The sequence below is a fragment of the Anastrepha ludens genome, chromosome 4 (genome assembly GCF_028408465.1).
Source record: "Anastrepha ludens isolate Willacy chromosome 4, idAnaLude1.1, whole genome shotgun sequence".
NCBI lineage: Eukaryota > Metazoa > Arthropoda > Insecta > Diptera > Tephritidae > Anastrepha > Anastrepha ludens.
Genome location: NC_071500.1, coordinates 59,137,127 through 59,160,835, shown reverse-complemented (window position 1 = coordinate 59,160,835; position 23,709 = coordinate 59,137,127). Strand labels below are relative to the sequence as shown.

Here is a 23,709-nt window from a genome sequence, read left to right as displayed (position 1 = left end):
GGTGTTCAGCGATGAGGTCTATTTTTGGCTTATTGAGTGCTTTTGCTATTTCATAGTTTTGTTGCTTTACCACCAATTTTCATAAGTTTGAAAGTTTTAGATGCACTGGAAAGTTCACTATAGCGCGTAATAGAAAATGTGGTATCTTGTGCCAAAAGTTTGAGCAAAATGAGAGCAAAATTGAGTGAGTAATAGCACTTTTATTGTGGGAAGTCATAGTCATCTAGGGAAAATCGATATTATTGAGTGCTTTTGCTACTTCATAGTTTTGTTATTTTACCACCGATTTTCATAATATTGACAGTTTTGAAGAGCAACCCGAAGCCATTCAAGAACAGCTATTACTTCCATTGAAAACAATCGTTTGGTGCGCCCTATGGGTTGGAGGGATCATCGGCTCGTATTTCTTCAAAGACGAGGCTGGCGCCAATGTAACAATGTGAATGGTGAACGCTATCGCGCCAAGAGAACCAATTTTTTGATGCCGGAAATTAATGCCCGTGATCTCCACAGCAGCTTTAGTTCCCACAAGTTGGCCATACAGCCTGTGAAACAATGGTTTACTGCCTCGTCGTTTCGGTGAGCAATTTATCTCTCGTCTCGGGCCAGTGTATTGGCCACCAAGATCGTGTCATATCACACCTTTGGAGTTTTATTTGTAGGGGTATTTAAAGTCTAAATGATTTGTGGATAAACCAGCTTCCATTGAGATATTGGAAGCCAACATTACTAAAGTTGCTCCCGAGATTCCGACCGAAGTCCTCCAGCGAGTGGCGAGTCATTTAAAGTTGGTATTTACGGTTGGCCGCTATTGTGGCCAAATTTTTTTAATTGATTATCTTTAAAAAAAAAATTTAATTAATGGTTCTACACAAAAATAATAAAAGTTTGCCCAATCAATTTGAATTTTCGTTGTTTTATTTCAGCTAAAAATCCGATAGCTCTAAATTGATCACCTTTTAATTGCAGCTGTCGAATAAGTTTTTGGCGATTTCTGTTATTACATTTTAATAAAAGTCAATTTAAATTATATATAATAATACATCACCAACTACTCAATTTATATAAACGCACACACGCACATACATCTTTGATACTTAACGTTGTAAAACTTTTCACACACATTTAAATACTTAAACTTTACCCTTTTTGTACTGTTAGAGTGTTGCAGTGCGAAGTGGCCTTAGAAATTGTCTACTAAAACTTTTAGAAGTTTTACCCAACGTAATTAATAGGCATCATCTATGTGGATCAAGTGGGACATTCAGAAAACTAAAAAACGTCGAAATTGTTCAACGAGTTAAGACACTTTTGAGCAAAAACTCTTCCAATTTTAGTTATGTTGCGCTTTGTCCCAAATTAAATTTTGTTTGGGCAGAAATAAAGCTTTTTTACCTACAAACTACTTGTATCATATATCTCTGATTTTAGTGGCGATATGTTGGTACTCATGTCTCTCACTCATGCCGACGAGTTCGGCCATTTTGAATGTTCAGTTAATTTTTGACAGCTGCTTTGCTTGCAGGTAGATCAAAGAACCTGTATCAAATTTTGTGTGAAAAACGAAATTAAGTGCGCGGATGCATTTCGTATGTTGACTGTCTCATACGGAGAAGCTACTGTGGACCAAAGCAACGTTTATCGATGGTACAAAATGTTCTCAGAACGCCGAGAAGATGTGAAAGACGAGAAGCGTGCCGGGCGCCCGAGCAATTCAACAACAGACGAAAAAATTGATGAAATGAAGAAAATGGTATTGGCCAATCGTCGAATCACCGTTAGAGAATTTGCTGAGGGCCTAGACATATCGACTGGCTCGTGCCATTCGATTTTTTTCAATGATTTAGGCATGAGACGGGTCGCCGCAAAATTCGTTCCAATGCTCAATTTCGACCAAAAGCCGCATCGCATGAACACTGCTAATGAGATGTTGGACTCTGTCCGCGACGACCCAAATTTGCTCCAGAGGGTCATAACTAGTGACGAATCGTGGGTTTATGGTTATGACGTGGAAACCAAAGCTCAATTATCTCAATGGAAGCTGCCGTACGAACCAAGACCGAAAAAAGCGCGCCAAGTTCGGTCGAATATAAAAGTTTTGTTTACCGTTTTCTCCGATTGCAGGGGCGTTGTGCATCATAAGCTCTTGCCACAGGGTAAAACGGTCAGTAAGGAATATTATCTGCAAGTTATGCGCATTTGCGCGAAGCAATCCGCCAGAAACGTCCGGATTTGTGAAACAACAAAAATTGGCTCTTGCCTCACGATAACGCCCCTGCTCACACATCGTGGCTTGAGCTCGAGTTTTTGGCCAAAAACAGTTCACTAATAATGCCACAGCCACCGTATTCCCCAGATCTGGCCCTTTGTGACTTTTTCTTGCTACCGAAACTAAAGAGGCCCATGAAAGGACGACGCTACGATTGACGAGATAAAGACAGCATCGAAGGAGGAGCTGAACAAGATAAAAAAATGATTTTTTGAAGTGCTTCGAAGATTGGAAAAAACGTTGGCACAAGTGCATAATATCTCAAAGGGACAAAATAGATATTAATGTATAAATAAATAATTTTTGAAAAAACACAAAATTCGCGATACTTTTTGAACACACCTCGTATATAAATTCATAACGGTATGCAATCTGCACACGTCCTTGCTCTACAGAAGAAATTGATTTCAAATTTTCATTACAATGATTACTAAATTCCTCTTTTAATTGGTTCATTTTCATTGTAGGAAATATGAAACCTTTTTTCTTTTAGCGAAGTATGCAAGGTGTGCAAAATCAATCCACGAGTGCATGCACAAAAATAAATCAGTGGCTTTCTGTCTGACTGCTTCGCTGCACTGATTGTTTCATTGCGTGCAAATATTTACTTTTCTGCGAACTACTTTTTCTATTGTGTTAATATTTCTAATATTCTAGAGCAATACTGCATTTCTACTACAGGTAATATTACAAATAATGGCTTAGAATTGCCAATCACTGTTCTCCGTGCTCAACTTAATCGGTGAACTCCGCATACATACATATTTATGAAGGTTTGCAAAAGTATGCGAGTATTTACATATGTATTAAATATATGTTAACAGTACAGACTGATTAAATGGTGCCGCACTTTTGTGAAACCGTTCAAATAAGAAAAATAGATAATGTAAATTTTTTTTAAATCGGGTTATTAGGTTACATAAAAAGAACTTGCTTTATAAGCCCAAGTATTTCCTTTCCTTGCTAATTATTTTCTTTGGTTTATTTTATTTTTTTAATTTTTAGTTTTATAAAATTTACATATTTTATAAATAATCCGGAATCAATTCAAGTTTTAAATTAAGGATATTATTAATATATCAGTGATATTGGACCCTAATGGTGGAATCTCTGCCTAACTTGATGAAACACATAAAATTGCGGCTGCGCGCTAGGTTCAAATCCGTTAGGCATTTAGTAGGCTGAAATTTGGTAAAAATTAAATTAAAAATAGCAGTGCCCAGGACTTATATGGGTCCGTGAAATTTTCCGATTCATTCTAGAATTTCAGAATGTGTCAATCTTGGGTAGCGCCAAGTTTGAGTCTCAATCTATATTCAATGCAACTAGTTTGGTGTTTACCATATAGAGCTATTGGGATGGTAGAAGGTAGAGCGTAAAAGCTATTAAACAATGTAGCCCACAGACCACCTTCAATTTGTCACTTAAGTGTGCTTTTAATGTTGGCCCAGCAATGGCGATGGTAATGGCAAATAATAGGATTGGCTAAACAATCGCTGTAAACAACCAACGCATGCTTCAAATCGTACCTTCGCCGTCGCTGAAATTCCCATATATTTTCCACAATCGTTTTATGGGTATACGTGTTAAGGGTGGTGATAACTTTCCTGGAACGACATATAATGTGCCGATTCTAGTAAAGGTTCCAATCTATAAGCCAGGGCTCCACAAAATAGCATAACGCCTACCTTCGGTGATGATACGTGCATTTTAGCTATCGGTGGTGATGAGACTCAGCCCACTCGTAAACTCAAGTATGACGTTAACGAAATCACTGAGAGGATGAGTGAGTGAATACGCATGAAATGAGCGGGCAGAATTCCGCTGCCGAGTCCCCGTTAACGTGGCAGCCTATTCCCACAATTTTGCCTCGGTTAACCAAGCCGGGTAATCTACCATACATTAATCATTAATCATTACCTTCTTAGTACTAAACTAGACATGCAAATCATAACGAACGAATTCTTCATGGGAAAGCATTCCTGTTCTATTGCAGGACTGTCCAAATTACGCTTCGCTCATAAATCATTACCATCAGCTATCTTCTAACGCTCTTAAGTTTAGAAAATTCGTGTATGAAATTTAATAGCCCACTGAATATGGATAAATTAAAGTGAACGCATTGACATTAAAGTCCTTAACAATTTTTGTTTCCTGGCGGCCTGAGTCCAACATTAAAAAAATTGAAATTTTAATGAAAACTTCTTGAATTTTTTGCTTCTGCATGGTTTGAAATTTGTATTTATTTGTTAATATGGTTTTGTAGGCAATGGCAAACCTCCGAGTGTATTTCTGCCATGAAAAAGCTCCTCATAAAAATATCTGCCGTTCGGAGTCGGCTTGAAACTATAGGTCCCTCCATTTGTGGAACACCATCAAGACGCACACCACAAATAGGAGGAGGAGCTCGGTCAAACACCTAACAGAAGTGTACGCGCCAATTATTTATTTATTAATTTTTTTTTTATGGTTTTGTAGGTTTCATTGTAATTATTTTATACTCAAAGCATTATATATTCATGAAGAATCTTGGTCTTTTGTAGTTTAATGGCTTTTGATAAAGGTCTCTGATTTTTAAAATAGCAAATATACACTTGGAGTCACAACTAATATACTTTGCCTTAACTGTAGAGTTCCCATTATTCGATTTCTACTTGGTTGGCGTTCGTTTCCGTTCGACCTTCTTTATTGTTTTGAGTTTGAAGATTTGGGTTATTGTGTCGGCTAGAAAATATACAGCGTAATAATTTGAACATATGAACATATACAGGGGCACACAAATAAACATAAGGGAGCAATAAGAAATTATAAGAGCGAAGGCAAATTTTGCACATATACTTTGCAAAGAAATTGCAACCCATTGCAATAGCACGAAGGCGAAAAGCACTTAACTCTCCCAGCCAATGTCATACGGCGCCTTCTTTTTGTGTAGTGAGCGCATAATTTTTCTTTTGGCAAACTATGCCAAAGGGTTAAACGGCCAATTTTTGGCACTTGAAACTTTATCAAAATGATATCGTCTAGGGGAATTTTGGTTTTAGTTTTTGCAAATTGTAGTTGTTGTATGACTATAGTTGCGAGAATTGCTGAAATTGTGCTAACTGCTTATGCCAATGAAGCAAAGCGTGACATTCTATGACACTGGAATGTCTGCTTGGAATTTTTGATGTAATTAAATTTTGTGCATTAAGCACTTTGGACTAACTATGCGAAAATAATTATTTTTAGATTCTTTGACTGTTCGCGTATTTAGTCTCGGTAAATGTTTAGCGCAAACGATAAATAAGTCTGATAAGAAAATGTGGAACAGGCAATTTGAGAAGTGGAATATTACTTAGGAGTCAGAATCAAATAAAAGTTATACTATTTGTTTGTCCAGAAAGTGTTTCTAAAAAGGCAAAAATATTAATATTTGCTTGTGTACATTTTTGCTTATACGCAGAAAACGTTCACTACAAATAAAGTAATTTCCGGTGCCAAAGTCATATATAAAATTTCACCAGCAAAAGAAAAAAATAATAATTTGCTCCAATTCGACTCATATTCTAACATATTACCTACAGCTAATGTTTGCAAAAAAACTTTCTCTAATCACGAGTGAAATTCAATACAATCGCAAACAGCATGTACCACTTTCCGTGGACCGTGGACGTGGGAAGATAGGGCATGGCGATAGAAACAAAAAATTTTTTCTTAACATCCCACAGTTTTCTTGCTGTAGATTCTAGATTATATTTACAAGTATCTCTAATGATAGCTAGTAGTCTAGGCTTTCTGACAAATGCTTAGTCTACTCCCGACTTCCCTTCTACCCGGAGTTATGAGACATGAAATTCAAAAATTGGAAGAAATTAATTTAATTATTTAAATTTTTACGATTTTTTCCGAAATGTCTGAAACGTTATCCTTAAAGTTTTCTCCTAAATATATGTAACACATGGGCTGAAAAGTCCCAGTACCAGTAACAAAGAAACCAAGTTTTTTTTTGTTTCTAAGACCACGTTTGAAGTCAGCAAAGCATCGTTTTATTGTTGCTCCTGATGAAGCGGGGTACCCATACCACTTTTGAAGCCATTGATTTGTTTGAAGGGTATTTTTTTCCAACAAGAAGCAGTGTCAAATTAAAACACGAAAATATGATGAATTTTTAGCAGCTGTCTTTTTATGGTTAGTACTAACTGAAAAAGAGATGAATGCAATAAAACTAGCGCCATCTATGTTTTAGGTCAGAGACTTTTCAGCCCATGTTTTATGTATGCACTTTTATCCATGTTTCACTTAATTAGCGGGTTCAAAAATAAATACATTTTTTACCTTAATAGTCTCCAAATAAAAATAATAAATGCCTGGAATAGTTTCCAAATAATCATAATAGGCCTCTTCTTCTCGCCAAGTGTTAGAAAGTGGTAAGTAAACATATCAAAGCAGCGCTGCAATAGAGCTGCATGAAATCACATTTCTTTGTTTAGTACAAAGAAATATTTATTTGTTTATGACCAAAAATACTCAATTCGAAAGTAAATCTTGAAATATGTGCTAACCCACTAGTGATGTGTAAGAGACTCTAGACAAAGAATGATTAGTCGAGACGAAAGGAAAACTGAAAACTGAAACTAAAACGAAGGAATCTAATTTTATTTGATTCGAAATTAAAATTAACGGTTATCGCCACACTCAAATGTATGCACACGGGAATTTTGTGAAGTTTAGCGGAAAGCAGAGATAAGTGCACACTTCAAGTGTGTTAAAACAACGAATCGATACTTTAGTTAGTGTGAAGCAAAATTATGCCGCTTAATTTGCTAATCCTTTGATGTAAGGCCATATCCGCAAACCGCTATTCCGCTCCCAGTGAATTTGGCAGAATTACTCGACTACGAGTCAGACGTAATAATTTGAGCATTTGCTTTCATTTTATCGATGGAAGCAATGTTGAAATGCACACCGTGTTTGCTTTAGCTGTAATTGCGCCAATCAAGAAGAAGAAGAATATTACTTAAGCAAGGCATTAGCGAGCGCATTTATTGTACTACGCCGATTTCTCTCTTGTTTTAAAAATTGTCACAGCCAAAAATACTCTCTCGAATGTCGCTATCTTGTAAACTATCATTCTTGGCTTGTTCTCTTGCCTGGTACGTAGTCGGTGTGAAGAGTTCCTTTGCGTCCTCTATTAAATCATTTGGTTGGATCAGTTGGAGTTATGATCTGAGGTATCATATTTGGAAGAGAGATATTTTTTTTCCTGAAGGAAGTTAAAAGAGTCAATGTGAATATGTGCACTTTTTTCTATTCGTTGGGCTATCGTACATTTCTTAACATCTACAGCTGGCATATTCTGCTAGCTCCAAATGAATTCTTACGTACCTGCACAATTCTCAATCTTCTCTTTCTATTCACTTCTGTTTTGTTTTGTTTTGTTGTGTTTTGTTTTTTCACACATATTTACAGGCTTATTTACTTTACATTAGAAAATAATAGGACTATGAATAAGTTCGTGCGGTTTTACAACAGATGGCGTAACTTGATTATTATTCCATCGATCCACATTTCCAAACATTCATTGGAGAGCTACTGTCGTAAGGCACAAACGTCAGTATAAGTTTTTTATTTGAAGCGTAAACAACAATATTTTTACCACACTTGAAAATGTCGAATTTCGTGCCAAATAATGTGTTTTTGCGGGGAATTCTTCTTCATTATTTTAATATGAAGAAAAAAGCAGCCGAAAGTCATCGTATCTTGGTGGAAGTTTATGGTGAGCATGCTCTATCTGAGCGAACGTGCCAGAAGTGGTTTGCACGCTTTAAAAGTGGTGATTTTGGCTTGGAAGACGAAGAACGCGAGGGTGCGCCGCCAAAGTTCATGGATACCGAATTGGAGGAATTGCTCGATCAAGATCCGGCTCAAACGCAAGAAGAGGTTGCAAAAACTTTGGGAGTTGATCAATCAACCATTTCCAAACGTTTAAAAGCCATGGGAATGATCCGAAAGGTAGGCCATTGGGTGCCGTATGAATTGAAGCCAAGAGACGTTGAACGCCGTTTTATGGCATGCGAACAACTGCTTCAACGGCACAAAAGAAAGGGTTTTTTGCATCGAATTGTGACTGGCGATGAAAAGTGGGTCCATTACGACAATCCAAAACGTCGGGCAACGTATGGATACCCTGGCCATGCTTCAACATCGACGTCGGCGCAGAATATTCATGGCCTGAAGGTTATGCTGTGTATCTGGTGGGACCAGCTGGGTGTTGTGTATTATGAGCTACTGAAACCGAATGAAACGATTACGGGGGATGTCTACCGACGACAATTGATGCGTTTGAGCCGAGCACTGCGACAAAGTTATTTTGCAACATGACAATGCTCGGCCACATGTTGCACAAGTGGTCAAAACATACTTAGAAACGCTCAAATGGGATGTCCTACCCCACCCGCCGTATAGTCCAGACCTTGCGCCATCCGATTACTATCTCTTCCGATCGATGCAACATGGCCTGGCTGACCAGCACTTCCGTAATTACGATGAAGTCAAAAAATGGATCGATTCGTGGATTGCGGCAAAACCGACCGAATTTTTCACAAAGGGAATCCGTGAATTGCCAGAAAGATGGGAAAAAGTAGTAGTAAGCGATGGACAATATTTTGAATATTAAATTTGTAACCATTTTACGTCAATAAAGTTTCAAATTTCGAAAAAAACCGCACGAACTTATTCATAGTCCTATTAATTGCCTGTTTTTCCCTAGAATAACATTGTATCAGTTTATGAATGGAAAATAATTAGGCGAATCTTGCTGAAATTCTATTGCCCCACTTTAAGTTATTGTTGTTATTGCGGCTTTTCCTTCTTTTAGCTCTATTATTACATTATGCATATGTATGTATGTGCGCACTGCCTGAAAAATTGTCTTTTATGCACTGCCTCGCCTTAGTTGTGTTTTATTTGCTGTCGGTGCTCTGTTGGTAATTAATTGGCTTTGATGTGCCGTAGGCGGCGACAAATTACCCAATCGATCGATGTATACAATGCATTAAAAAATATACATATACATGTATGTATATATGTAGGTCTGTACATGTGTACATATGTAAAATTTTATACTTACGTATATTTGTTGGAAAATTGAAATCAGGTAGGAAATGAGGGGCAAAAATATAATTATAATGTCAAAGTATGCTTGCTTTGAGTTCCTTCGCGCTCATTTGTTTATTAATGTGTTTTTGACTTTTTATAGCGTAGCGCAGCATACAATTGCGGGACGAATTCCTTTGAAGTATTGCTTTTAATAATCACAATAGAGTAACTTAAATCCGCTTACATTGCATGAAATAATCTGCACCTACATCAGGGAAATGATAAGCCGAAAAAGATGTACTCAATTGAAAGCAGTATTTCGTTAGCCTAATTTGCGCTTATTGCCTTTAAGCGGTATAAATAAGCCACTAACGGTATGATTTACGCGCACGAGGAGCGAATTTTAACAAGTTCTTCTTTTTCAGCGCGCATATTGTAGGAGGCTATTCCGCGGTTTGCAGGGTATTCGGGCATCAAGTGGAATTGCAGAATAGCTATAAGGGGAATGACTCTGAGCTTTCTATTCACATTTTCTACAATTCCCTCAACTCTTACGGCTGATGTAGGTATACCACCCAGCAGGAATGGCTATCTAGGGGATAGTGGGCGCAGGGTTATTGTTATTCTCCATCAAGTTTTTGGGACTGCTGGCGAACGTAGAACCGACTGTCGGGGAAAACGAATAGTAGTATATCAATAGGCTTATTGGCGACCAAGTAGGCATTCATGGGAGGTGAAAGTACAAGTATGGATGAGGACAAAAAAGCACAACCGGTTTTCCGATACTTAACGGCATTTAAGGCCTCACTACAGAAGCATAGCTTTAGAAAACTCCGTAATTCTATCTTAACACTAGATTTACGAGTGTTGATTTCTTACCAATTTTTACTGAAGTGCGCTAATTTGACTCATACAACAAAATAGAAGATTTAGCTGTTTTGTTTTAGTTGGGAACAATTGCTCATTGATTTACGTCAAGTTTGTAACAAGCCTGACTTTTTTCAATAAATTCATCCCATGTTTTTAAATTAAGGCAAATTTGTCAGTTTCAAACTTTCACTGATTTTTTATGAAAACGCATGAACCGTAGTATATCCACGAATATATCTCTTGACATTGTTTTGGAGTAAAACAACGGACCCCATTTCGTAGACCACAAATGTGAACATTATACATTTTTGGCCTCGTATGCTCCAATTGTCATAAAGGCTGATTCTGTAAAATTATATGTGCCTTTGTCAATCAATTTGAAAGCCCTACTTACCGAACCAACTATAATATGCATAGGCAGTTGGTTTCAAGACCTCCTCGAATATGGTATAATCTAGTAGTTACCTACATCTCTATCTTTTTTCAATGTTTTCCAAAAAGTCACACCAGCAGCTTTTTCAATGGAAATTAACAAAATGTATCAACAATATCTAATCATTTTAGATTTCACAATTAGAAATAACCCTCGTTATTTTTTTGCTAGGAGTTATATAATGAAGATCCTTTTCTTCACCACTATTTCAGGTTCGTTATCACACAGTTCTGTATCAGTTGCATGCGTTTCATTATCCGATTTGTCTTCCTTTATTTTGTTTAGTCTTTTTATCCGAAGACAAGTTTTCTGTTTAATATCAACAGAAATAGGGTATTGACTGTTAAGCTGTGCTTCCCTTGAATTGAATGGACCATTTTTCTAACTGAAATTTTTCCACAAGCAGGGAGAACTTCATTTTTGTTCATTGCTGAAATTCAGTCGAACTTTCGATTTTTTCTATTATTCCCCTCAATTCCCTCGATTTTACCGGCTGTCCAACTTCTCTATTTTAGACAATATTGCTTTCAAGCAGTCTGCCTGTCAATGAAGATGTTGGCATATATCCAGCGAGCTGTACTTTGAAAACCTGGTTACTTATTCTTCTCAACTGCCTAATCTGCAGATCCTCTGATTATATATTAGATCAGCGCCAGTGGTACTGAATACGGTAATGCCACCATTACTCATTGCCGGATATGTCTATGGTGAAAAGATTTATAGATTTATCGAGGTGTGTAAAAGATCAGACCGTTAAGCGGCTCTCAGCGAATTTGAAATGATCAGCTGTTTGAAAGATTCAATTTGTCTACGAAAAAACTGAGATTGTGTTGTTGGAAAAAAAATCAACAAAGTCCGAGTATGTGAAACGTATGAAATGAGCGGACAGTCCCATGTGATGTGGCAGCCGAAGTTACTCTCACAATTTCGTTTTTCAGCGGATGGTCAATAATCTATCATACTTTCTAATTCGTTTTGACTGGCCATCTAGAAAATTTACATAGGCAAACAACTTTCTGCTACTTGCCTTGAATGTTATGAAGGCTCGTGGGAGTTCTTCTAAAATCGAGTAGGCTCTTTTTAGGTTGTGAACTATCGATAACCTTAGGTATAGAAGTTGAGAAAAAGTATTCAATGGAACACTTTAAGTACTTGAATTTTTGTACTCGTTCATATTGCATGTACATCATTTACTAGATATCATAATAATTACACAAGTTCTATCCTATTTACATATTCGAACATATTTTTAGATTCACATCCATTTGTTAGTCCTTTGACTATAGTCCCATAGCGTAAATAAACAGACAAGCGTGTGACCACTTCCTACTCAAACATATTACCGCAGTATTAGAATTTACATTTTAAATTGCTTACCAAACTCAATTTGTGTGTTAGAGTGAAGGCAGCACTAGCAATAATAATATCAGCCACAACAACAATAAATACAACAAAGCAGAGGAGAAAGCACTAAAGTAAAGAGTATTGAGCAGGGAACATTTTTTACAAGCATGTGCGAGTATGTGTGTACGTGTAGGAGTATTAGTAAATAGTTACATGCGTCAGCACTTGCAACAAATGCAGCATCCATGGAAAATGAATGGCAAGGTTAACCAAATAACCGCAAAATTAGCGTGTTGAAAGGATATGGGTACCGTATGTGCTCATATGGCTTTCAGAGGGAGTTATTCATTGTCAGCTGGGAGTTTGGTTTTACGAAGAGCGATTTGCGATTTTCAGCTTGAGGGTTAGAAAAGTGCAGAATGCGGAAAGTGTGTGGTGAATTTTCGAACACATACATATATATGCTATTACCTATGGTAACTGTAGTGGATGTAGTGGTACTTGGCATGTATTACCACAACCAGGGACCAGGGCATGCCAGATGAAATGAAATGAAGTTAAGTGAGTATGTAAGAGTAAAGGCGTTTATAGGGGGAGATAGAGTGTATTTTTCTAAGAGAATGTAAAAATAATAAAAATTTTACATCCTAGAGGAAAATATAACTGACTTTGGGATAGTTGCTGTTTTAACGAACTAAAACTAGATATAAGTTTTAGAAGAAAACTGGGTAGGTGATATTGTTAACTTAATAAAGCGGAGCAAATATATATTTTGTAGTAGTACAATCAGTAGTTTGAATATGTGACTGATTCGATTGTGGGCTCTTCTACAAGGTGGCGCAAAATTACTCCCCCTATCACAGCGAGTAAAAGTCAAACTCTAGATTTGAAGATTAACAGAATTATTCAAAAACAAAATTAATTTCGGGTCACCGTGTATGTGCTAGATCCACTTCCCTGTCTAGATTTAGGTATGTCGTCATTTCGTTAAGAAAATAAATGTAAAAACAAAATCAAAAAAAAATCTTAAAATGTCATGACCACCAAAAGGCACTTCGTATTAGATTTGTTATTAATATTTCGTATCCTCTTTTGTATTCTTTGTATCCTTATTCTCTAATTCTCTATAAAAGTGGACTTCTTGGAGGAGAAAATGCGCAAGCCCAAAAACAATTTAAAAAATTCTATGCGAGGTTTTGTGATATTGACATCATCGGCCTTAACAAGCGTGCCGTTAGTTCTGCGTTTTCCAAAGTGGATAAAGAAGCAAAGTGAATGGGTCTGGTGGTAAACGAAGATAAAACGAAGTACCTCGTGCCATCAAACAAACATTCGGCGCACTCGTATATCGGCACCAAGGTGGATTTATTAAGGTGACAGCATTCACCCAGCTGAATTTTTCACCGTAGGTATGGCTTACGTCAAAATGATATGCTTTGTTTGTATGTATTGGTATGTTTACATTCGTATGTTTACATTTGCTTGCTGATTTTGACGTGATGGTTGGACCAAACGCAACAACAAATACATGTAGGGTTTTACTTATATGTGTTTGCTGTCACCTGTAATAAATTCGCCTTGATCGGCATCAACGCTACTGTTGACAGTTATGATTTCGATAAGAGACTTCGTTTATCTATGCCAGCCGTAGACAATTGAAATCCTATCTCTTGCCAACAAGTGCTACTTTGGACGAAGTAGTATTGAGCAGTCAATTCCTCTCTCGACGAACAAAACTAACCCTTCGCAAGGCTCTTATTATGTCGATCCTAACGTATGCACGAAAACAATATGCGATAAGACGCATGAGAGAAAGATGCTGCGGAAGATTTTTGGGCCTTTACAAGTTGATGACGGCAAGTATCACTGGCTATGGAATAATGAGCTGTATGAGCTTCACGACGACACAGACATAGCACAGCGAATAAAGATCCAGCGGCTTCGTTGGCTGGGTCATGTCATTAAACGCTCTGGCTCTGAAAGTATTCGATGCGCTGGCAGCTGATGGTAGCAGAGGAAGAGGAATGCCTCCGCTGCGTTGGAAAGATCAGATGGCGAAGAACTTAGCTTCATTTGGTGTGTCCCACTGCGTCGGTTAGTACGCGAAAGAAACCACTATCGCGATTTTTTAAACTCGTAAAATTGTTCAAGAGGAAGCAGAATATTTAAAGATAAATTTTAAAATTAAATTTTCTACAACTTTTTCTTGAGAAAAATTTTAATGTATGGCTTTTATGCAAGTTAAAATGAAGTTTAAACGACGTTTATATGTTTTTAGTGAAAACATTTGCGGAAAGGTAAAAATAATTTTTCTTGACAATTTGACGTGTACCGGCCGATCAACTCAGTAGACTTGCCCCTAACTGACAAAATTTATAGAAACGTTGATACATTTTTGACTGCAACAGTTTAACCAAACGCAAAGAACTGCTTCCGAAGAGTTGACGTTGTTTTCGATATTGAGGCCTCGAAACGATCAGGCTGCAAAAATTTTCACGGACTGTTGTATGACTTTGACAACTAAAAGGAAGTCTTGATTATACTATTGCAAAATTTAAAACCACTGAAATTGTAAAATTAAGGGATTACATACGTCTAGCAGCACTAAGAGAAAAACTGTTTTTAGAAGGGATAACAATAGAAATAAATATAAAAAAATTTAAACATTGTTTATTTCTACTTAAACTTTATAAAAAAAATTATTTTCATTTTCTTTACAAAAATTTATTTATAATTTGTGCGTTGGGTGTTTGGCCGAGCTCCTCCTCCTATTTGGGGTGTGCGTCTTGATGTTGTTCTACAAATGGAGGGACCTACAGTTTCAAGCCGACTCCGAACGGCAGATATTTTTTATGAGGATCTTTTTCATGGCAGGAATACACTCGGATGTTTGCCATTGTTTGCCGAGGGGCGACCGCTATTAGAAAAATGCTTTTCTTAATTTTGGTGTTTTCACTGAGATTCGAACCATCGTTCTCTCTGTGAATTCCGAATGGTAATCACGCACCAATCCATTCGGCTACGGCGAAAGACGTGACCCAAAGTACAATGAAAAAAAGTTGCTCCACGGTTTGCATCATTTCTCCTTGAAATGTTGATGGATCTGTAAAAAGTGGATGGATCTTGTAAAATAAAGTTGTGGTTATATGTCGAGCTGGATTTTTGAATTTCACAAAATTTTGCAACTTACGGCATAAATGTCACACTTTAATTATATTTGTAAAGTTTTTTAATAAACATATCAAAAATCCGGCTCGGCAGACTATAGAGAAAACACTTTCGAATATAAAAAAAAAACCGTGAACTGTATAAGTTATCATGCAGACCGTGCCGGAAAAAGTGGTTTCGAGAAAAACGAGTTTAAACTTTCAAGTGCATTTCAGTCGAGGTCGCGCGCATCAAACTCTGGTGGGGCAGTTACATTTTCTACCATAACTTTGCATCTATGGGGAATTTTTACAATCGGCATCCACAGAAATACGCTTAAAACTATAAAGAGCAATAATCAGTAAAAAAACGATTTTTTGAAAATTAGAAAAAAATCAAAATTGTACTGGTACGAATTTTCCTTCCTTCATTTATACCAAAATATTACGTTTTTTCTTTTAAGAAAATTACGCTAATATGAGAGGTGAGGTTAGGTTAGGTTATGGTGCTAGTCGGTCCGTATGACCTACTCACTTAGACCTCACAGGTCCGTTGTGATACCACTGTGCGACACGAGAACCTTGTTTATTTACTTTCGTGAAACCATTTTGAGGCTCTTATGAAATGCAGGGTTGGTCTAATCCCCGCGCCAGATAGTTCTGTAAGAGAATTAAAAAAGTGAAAGAGGTGAGCGTGGCTGTTGACCGAATCAGCCCATTTTCAATGCCAAATTACTTTGGAAAATAGTAATATGTGTACGAAGCCTCATTGAAATGTATTAATTTTTGTTCAAGTTATCGCGCCCACGTATGCACCGACATAAGACGTTCCCAAACCTCAAGTGCAAAATTGCGTGGCTTTAAAGTCATAAAAAATAAATAATTAAATAATTGACGTGTAAAGTTCTGTTGGGCGTGCACCTTTATGTTGTTCCACAAATGGACGAACCTACAATTTTAATCCGACTTCGAACGGCAAATGCTATTAGAAAAAACTTTTTCTGTCATTCGGATGTTTCATGCACGGAGGTTCGAGCCCGCGCACTCCCGCATCAAGCACATTCGGCTACGGCGGCATTCATACACACTTACAAATCTAACAATAATGTTACTGCCACCACTGAATATCAAACTTGACGCAACATTGGCACCATCTCATTGGATTATTTACTAGCACTCAGCTGCGTGCCTCGAACGTTCATCGCAATTGAACCAATTTAAGGCCTTTTAGCCTTCAATTTTATTTCACATTTAATCTCATCCAGCTTTGAAATCCCACCTCTGTGTCTCACAGTTGGCATTCAACTCCAACTGAACAGCGGAAAATAATATATAAAGTAAATAACTTTTTTGTATTTCGTTTTTCACATCCTTTGGCATACATACACTTTCATATTCGTCTTGTTATTTTTTGTTTGGTTTCTGGCGCTGAAAAGTTTCTCTCTTCGTACTTTGTTACAATTTTTTCTCCATCTAGCAGCAGAGATCACAGCAGTATACACACACATGTACATGCGAAAGTGTAAGTTCATATGTATGTAGATGCTATATCTGCCAAAGAAAATCACATTTCCGTCAATCGGGGTTTTTTCTGGTGCAAATTATTTTTGGGCTCGGATCCAGCGAGTGGCCAGTTTTCTGCAATTTTCTGCCACTGTCAACCAGAAAAAAGGCACCTAAATCAGCGGTTACAATTTAATACCTTGGGTGACAATTCTGTTTGTGCCTCGTCTGTGTTGTAGCGTTTTTATTAAATTGAAGAATGAAAATGGACAGCAAAAATGAAGAATTGTACAAACGCTCGATTTTTGTGTTGCTTTAACTTAAAGTTACAGTGAAATGGGAACAAGTAAGGCAATGCTAAATTCGGTCCGGCCCAAAATTGTAAACTCCCGCACACTTTAGTAAAATTAAATTTGCAACGAACGGAAATTCTGTTCTAACATTAAAAAGTGGACGCAGCCTCAATAATATTTCATCTTAATAATATTTATCTCGACTCAAAACAAGGTGGGGTACACGTACCATGAGTTTAAGTAAGTCGTTATCGAAATGCACGCATTTACCCAATAGTGGGTATGGCACGGCCAATTTTCAAATTTTTCTTTCATCGTACTTTTTGCTTTAGGTTCTTGCTTGCGTAATTTTTTGTTTTCAGAAAGGTTTTTCCGTGCCAAATGCAACGCTACAAATAGAGCGACGCATTAAATAAAATTTTCTTTCAAAGGCGGCGCTATTGTGGCGGAGCGGTGGTGCTACACTAACTGTGTTCCAAATCACCGCCACGCCGACAAATCTCACTTAAAATTTTCCACTTTTTTCCAAAAATAAATTAATAATCACGCACCAGAAATACATTAAAGTTTTCTAATCCACTTATTTATTCGACGTCATAGTAAAAGCGATTGACTTCGAGCCAGAAGAGATTATCTGAAAAGTGCTATTACACAAAACCGTTAGGTGCACAAAAATCTCCTTGTGCACAGTGCGCGCGGGTATAAACATGTGACAAAAATAAAATCCACGTGAAACCAAATTTTTTTTTTTAATTTTTTTTTTTCGGCGCAATTTAGTGTACAATTTGAGGTTTCAAAGTGAACGCATACATAAACACGTACATAAGAATATTTGTGAGACAGTGAATGCCAAAGTGAAATGAAATGAAAAGTGAACAGCAATCAACGTTTGACGTTAACTACCCAACCTACACGCCAACAATATAATCGTTTAGACATTTTCAAGTGAAGACATAAAATTACCATCAAATTATCATTTTGCACAAAGGGGAAGCATTAAAAGTTTGCTGATGTAAACACCTAAATAGATGGTGTGGAGAAAAAAAAATAAGTGAACGGTAAGTTACATTGCATGCGACTATATTTTGTATGTAATTAAAAAAAAAAACTGAAACACAAAAAGATTCTGTCAAAAAGAGATCGGGGAAAATATAAAATACTACTGTATAATTCTTGTAAATTTATTGTACTGCCTCCAAAGTAGTCCCTTTGTATTGAATAATGCAACCATCACAACATTTATCAAACGCATTTTCCGCAATTGAGTTCAGTTCTCGTCGTGAATTCTGTTTTTTTTTCCAGCGATTAAAAATGGGTACCTCAAACTGATAGTTTAGATTTTGGAAAGAGAAAAAAGCTAGTTGAAGCCAGGTAAATGAGGTCGTTGTTCAATGACTTTTGTTGAGTCCTGCCATGAAAAAGCTGCTCAGGAAAAACTATCTGCCGTTCGGAGGTGGCGTAAAAACTGTAGCTTCCTCCATTTGGGGAACAATATCAAGACGCGCACCATAAGTGTCGATTATATATACCTTCTGCTCAAATATGAACGAGACTGATTTAATAAAACACAAACGGTTAATTATTGTTCAATTTTTATTTTATCTCCTTCAAAGTAATCACCATTGGAGGCGATACACATATGCCAACGTTTTTTCCAATCATCATAGCATTTCTGGAAGGCCGATTTCGGTATGGATTTCAGTTCCTTCTTCGAATTCTCTTTTATGACTTCAATTGTCTCAAAATGTTTTCCACGGAGCGGCAACTTGAGCTTGGGAAACAGGAAAAAGTCACATGGAGCCATATCAGGCGAATACGGTGCTTGCGGAACGATATTAACATTATTTTTGTTCAAATAATCGCGAACAAGACGTGATGTGTGAGCTGGTGCATTATCGTGATGCAAGAACCATGACTTGTTGTCCCACAATTCCTTCCTTTTAAGACGAATGTTCTCGCGCAAACGCTTTAAAACGTCCAAATAATATTCAGCGTTAACCGATCGGCCTTGCGGAAGGAACTCCGAGTGCACCACACCTTCGTAATCGAAAAAAACAGTCAGTATAACCTTAATTTTTGAGCGACTTTGGCGTGGTTTTTTGGGTTTCGGCTCCTCCGGGGAGCCACTTTTGTACCACTGGAAAACACGTGCACGCGATAGAGCAGGTCTGGACCATAGGTTGTCTGCAACATTTTTAAGGCGCCTGAAGCCGAAATTTTGTGGGAATATCAAAATTTCAAACAAATTCTTTGTTCAACTTGAATTTCCATCGTTAAATTCGAAAAACACACTCGAGCTTGACTTGTTTACAGTAGCACAGAAAACAAACTATGTGACATATCACGCTGAAATTTGGCAAGTAAGCTTATAACAGTCCTACCATAAAACAAAAAATTTATTTTTGCCATATGTCATCCGCGGACCGTTTTATTGATAAAGTCTCGTTCATATTTGAGCAGAAGGTATATACATATATGTATATATACAGGGTGCGTACGGTATTGTGAGAACAATTTGAGAGTAAAAATAATAAGCTTTTATTTTGAACAAAATTTGATGAAACTTCACGAATTTTTTAGATAACATTAACCCATTATATGACTATAAAATCATTCAATAAAATTTCCATTAGCTGCAATAACCTCTTCGATCCGAGTGCGGAAACAATTGCATGGCCAAATCAAATGCTCCTCATTCATATTGCCCATAACGTCATTAATTGGAGTCTTCAGAGAAGAAAAGGTGCTATGAGGATGCTTATTGGCTTCACGTTCAACTACGTCTTATATGTATATTAGTAATTCAGGGGATTAGGGACTGGAGAGTTAGGCGGCATAAATTCAATGTTATGTGGTCATGGAAATTTTCAGCCATCCAATTATGTGGCATCATTGCTTTGTGGGAGGGAGCAGAGTCTTGCTGAAAAATGTATGGACTGCCACCGCATACACTATAAATTCAGGGTCTCGCTACTGTCTATAGAACCTCCATATATATAGAAGAATTTACTTAAAATCCTTGAATAAAGAGTGTGGTGGCGTGACATATCATTTGATGCTCACACAACGTAAACCAATAACTCAATACCTGAAACCATAACACCCAAAACCATAAACTGCGTGGAATCTCTGTACGATTCGAACCATACGTCATTTCTGCGGTTGGCCTTTTTATTGCAATTTCAATAAACAATTGTTCTTATTGACTACATACTACAAAAGTAAATTTAACAACAGAAAAAAAAAAGATGAAAATTGTTAAATTGCAAATTTTCTTACCCACTAAATACCACAAAAATATCGGTATTAAAAAATTTGAGTTACAAACAGTTTAAATGAGTTTAATTTAGCAGAAAAACATAGTTTAGATAATGTGAATTCGAATGCAATAGAGTTCGAAATTTCATTGAGTTCATGAAGAGAGCGAGCGATAGGAGCATTGCAGGCAAAATTTTTTCTAAACCTATACAAATGGAACGGATATTTATTACGTGAGGATCTGGTAGAGGCCGCAAGGTTAATCATGTCTAGAAGAGAGGAACAGTCAATTTCCGCCCTGAAATATTAAGCAAAAAAGACAGTGAAAAAATCGATCTTCTAGTTTCTAGCTGTTTGAGATTAATTAGAAGTAAGCGAGATTTATATGATGGAACAGGATCAGAGAAATTAATAGCCTTGGTCAAAATTTGTTTTTGTCAGAAAAAAAGCGATAATATCTTAGGTGCTTCCAGAGTCTTTAATTTTTTATACAATGCGCTTTGATTGGATAACTTACTGTTCTCGTGTTTGCTCCGACATAAACTGGCTTCTGATTATAAAGTAGGATTTATACTGGAGATCTTCAAAGGCAAATCGCTGAATAAGATCCTCAGAAACATTAATCATGCGAGGGGGGTCTTTATTGATTTTGAAGGGTTCATGATCGCCTGTACTTGCTGAATAAATTCTACGGATTGGACAGTACCAGAACGTTTCTCATGTTTTTTACGTTTTGCAATAGATTTTGCATCGCCGCGTAATGCCTCCAATTCACGACAAACCTTATGAACGAATGAACGGGCGCACTTGAGAAAATTAGAGCTTTCTTAATCGGTGTGATGTACGCGTATACCGATGATATCTGCATGTCTCTTCATTTTTTGAGTTAAGTTGTAGTCGTCCACCCTTTTTGGGTGTTTGGCCGAGCTCCTTCTCCTATTTGCGGCGTGCGTCTTGATGCTGTTTCACATGTGGAGAGACCTACAGATTTAAGCCGACTCTAAATGGGGGATAGTTTTCATGCCAGAAATTCCCTCGGAGGTTCGCTATTGCCTGCCGAGAGGCGACCACCATTAGAAAATGTTTTTCTTTATTTTGGTGTTTCACGGAGATTGGAGCTTACGTATCTACTCCGAATGTCGAATGGTAGTCACCCACCAATCCATTCGGCTACGGCGGCCTCAAATACCGTAAGCATAATTTTGTTTTTTTATTTAGTTTTGTGTGAACCGGCAGTTTTGGCAGGGATATATGAGGAAGTCTCTAAAAATTTATCAAATGACTTTAACATTTCAAGACCAGGATTTTTTTTAATCAGAATCAACTTTTAAAAAAGGCAGCTTAATTTTCTGACTTATCTGTCGAATAGTTCATTTTAGTGACAGATATTTGAATCACATGACTATACATATTTTCGTGATCTCTATAAGAGTTTTGTTTTTGTAAACATACAATGCAAACAAAACCTTAAAAAGTGGCATGGGCTCTCTTTATTATCTATTGAAACCATCCACTGGTTTATTTAACGGTCATTGTGGTCAGCACACCAGGTTAAATATTTTAATAAGAAAAACGTATCTGTTGGTCCACAGTTGGTAGCAAACGCAAAAGTTTGAAAACTTCAAATGAATATTTTTTGCGACCATTTTGTAAAAGAAAAGTAAATGAACCATAGACTCATCAGATACCAAGGAAAGCCAAAGAAATGCGGTCGGTTTGCTGACCAACAAGCGCATGACATCACTTGAAAGGGATAACCGGATCATCGGCGTACATAACGCAGATTCAACACTAACTTGCAAAAAAAAAAAAGAAATTTCTCAAAGAAAAAGTTTTTTCCACTAAAAAATGGTCAGATGCAAGAGACAGCAATCACAATGGCACAATTTCATCCATTAAGAAATAAACTGCTCTTTCATTAAATATTTTCTCCAGATGTAACTGAAAGGGACTTATTGATCCATCTAAATACAAGCGCTAGTTTTTTTTCCTGTAACCGAAGCATGAACGTCTTGAGCCTGAAAAAAACTGTCAACTTTTTGAAAATTGGTCTACTAGAACGCAACGCTGGGAATCACTTCTTTAATATGGCATTGGGACTAATGCACTAAGGTTCAGCAAATAATATTTGGGACATTTGGTCCGACTTATTTTCTTCTTCTTGATTGGCGCGATAACCATTTACGCGATTTCGGCTGAGTTTAATAAAGCGCGCCAGTCGTTTCGTTTTCGTACTAACCGGTGCAGTTGGACACACCAAATGAATCCAAGTCCTACTCCACCTGATCTTTCTAACCACCAGCTGGTACCGCATGGAAAACTTTTAGAGCCGGAGTGTTTGTATGCATTCGGATGACATGACCCAGCTAATGAAGCTGCTGGATCTTTATTTGCTGCGCTATGTCTATGTTGTTGGAAACCTCACACAACTCATTGTTTACTCGCCTACGATACTCGTCGTGGCTAACATGCAAAGTTCCAAAAATCTTCCGTAGACTCTTTTTCTCAAACACTCAAACATTAATGAGAGCCTTAAAATTCTTAGTTTTGTTCGTCGAGAGAGGACTGACATTGTTATCGGTGTTAATGCTGGTTTCTAGATAAATGAAGTCTCTTACAACCTCGAAATCATAACTGACAACAGTGACGTGGGTGTTGATACGCGAGTGTGTCGACTGTTTGTTTGATGACAGGAGGTACTTCGTTTTGTCCTCGTTCACCACCAGCCCCATTCGGTTTGCTTCTTTAACCAGTTTGGAAGAGGCATTTTACTATAGTTAAATTTATATTTAAAGGACTAAAATAGTTTGAAATATATAAAATAATTAATTTGGAAATAAAATTGAATCAAAGCTACTGTGCCGTATATTGGCTCATATGCGCTTAAGGGTTAAGTTGGAAGTACAATAAGCTAAGTTAAGGTAAGATTTTTACCCAAAAATAGGTGTGAGTCCGCCCTCTTTCCCAAATTTATCCTTCATCGTATTTCCCTTTGTAGGCTCATCATTTGCACTAAATGTAAACCATTTTGCTTTACTTGTAACAGGGAGATCCCGTTTTTTCTTCTTTGAATATTACCATTGCGTATATGGGAGGTTTGCGTGGTTACTGACCGAGTTTGTCCTATTTTCAATATCCTCGGACAAAGACTGATATGTGTTTTAAGTTTCATTGAAATAAATAAATTTTTACTTGAGTTATCGTGTGGCAGACGGACAGACATTGGGCTAATCGACTTGTCTAATCATTTTGAGCTGTTTGATATACACGTATACAAATGCCAATATTTATCTACTTTTCGTTAGGTGAACGAAACTGAAATATCCTTGTGCAAATAGGAGCTAATTGTAAGTTGAAGTGGTGGATAACGAATTCAACGCCACTAAGCGATCTGAAAATGAAATTTTGCTATCGCCCAGCTTATGTGGTGCGTATTGATTATTAAGATATTGACAAATTTACTCTTAATATATATGAAAGTTGGTTGCAAGTATTATAATTTAACTTTTGACCATT

The 23,709-nt window shown here is 37.1% G+C and overlaps 1 protein-coding gene across 1 annotated transcript in view; it reads left to right on the top strand.

The window, feature by feature from the left end:
* The window catches only part of LOC128862519 (uncharacterized), a 284,688-nt gene that overhangs the window by 21,880 nt on the left and 239,099 nt on the right, over positions 1-23,709 (top strand). Inside the window, exon 2 of the mRNA XM_054101195.1 lies at positions 17,713-17,993. The gene's annotated coding sequence lies outside the window, so the exon portion shown is untranslated. The remainder of the gene's footprint in view (positions 1-17,712; positions 17,994-23,709) is intronic.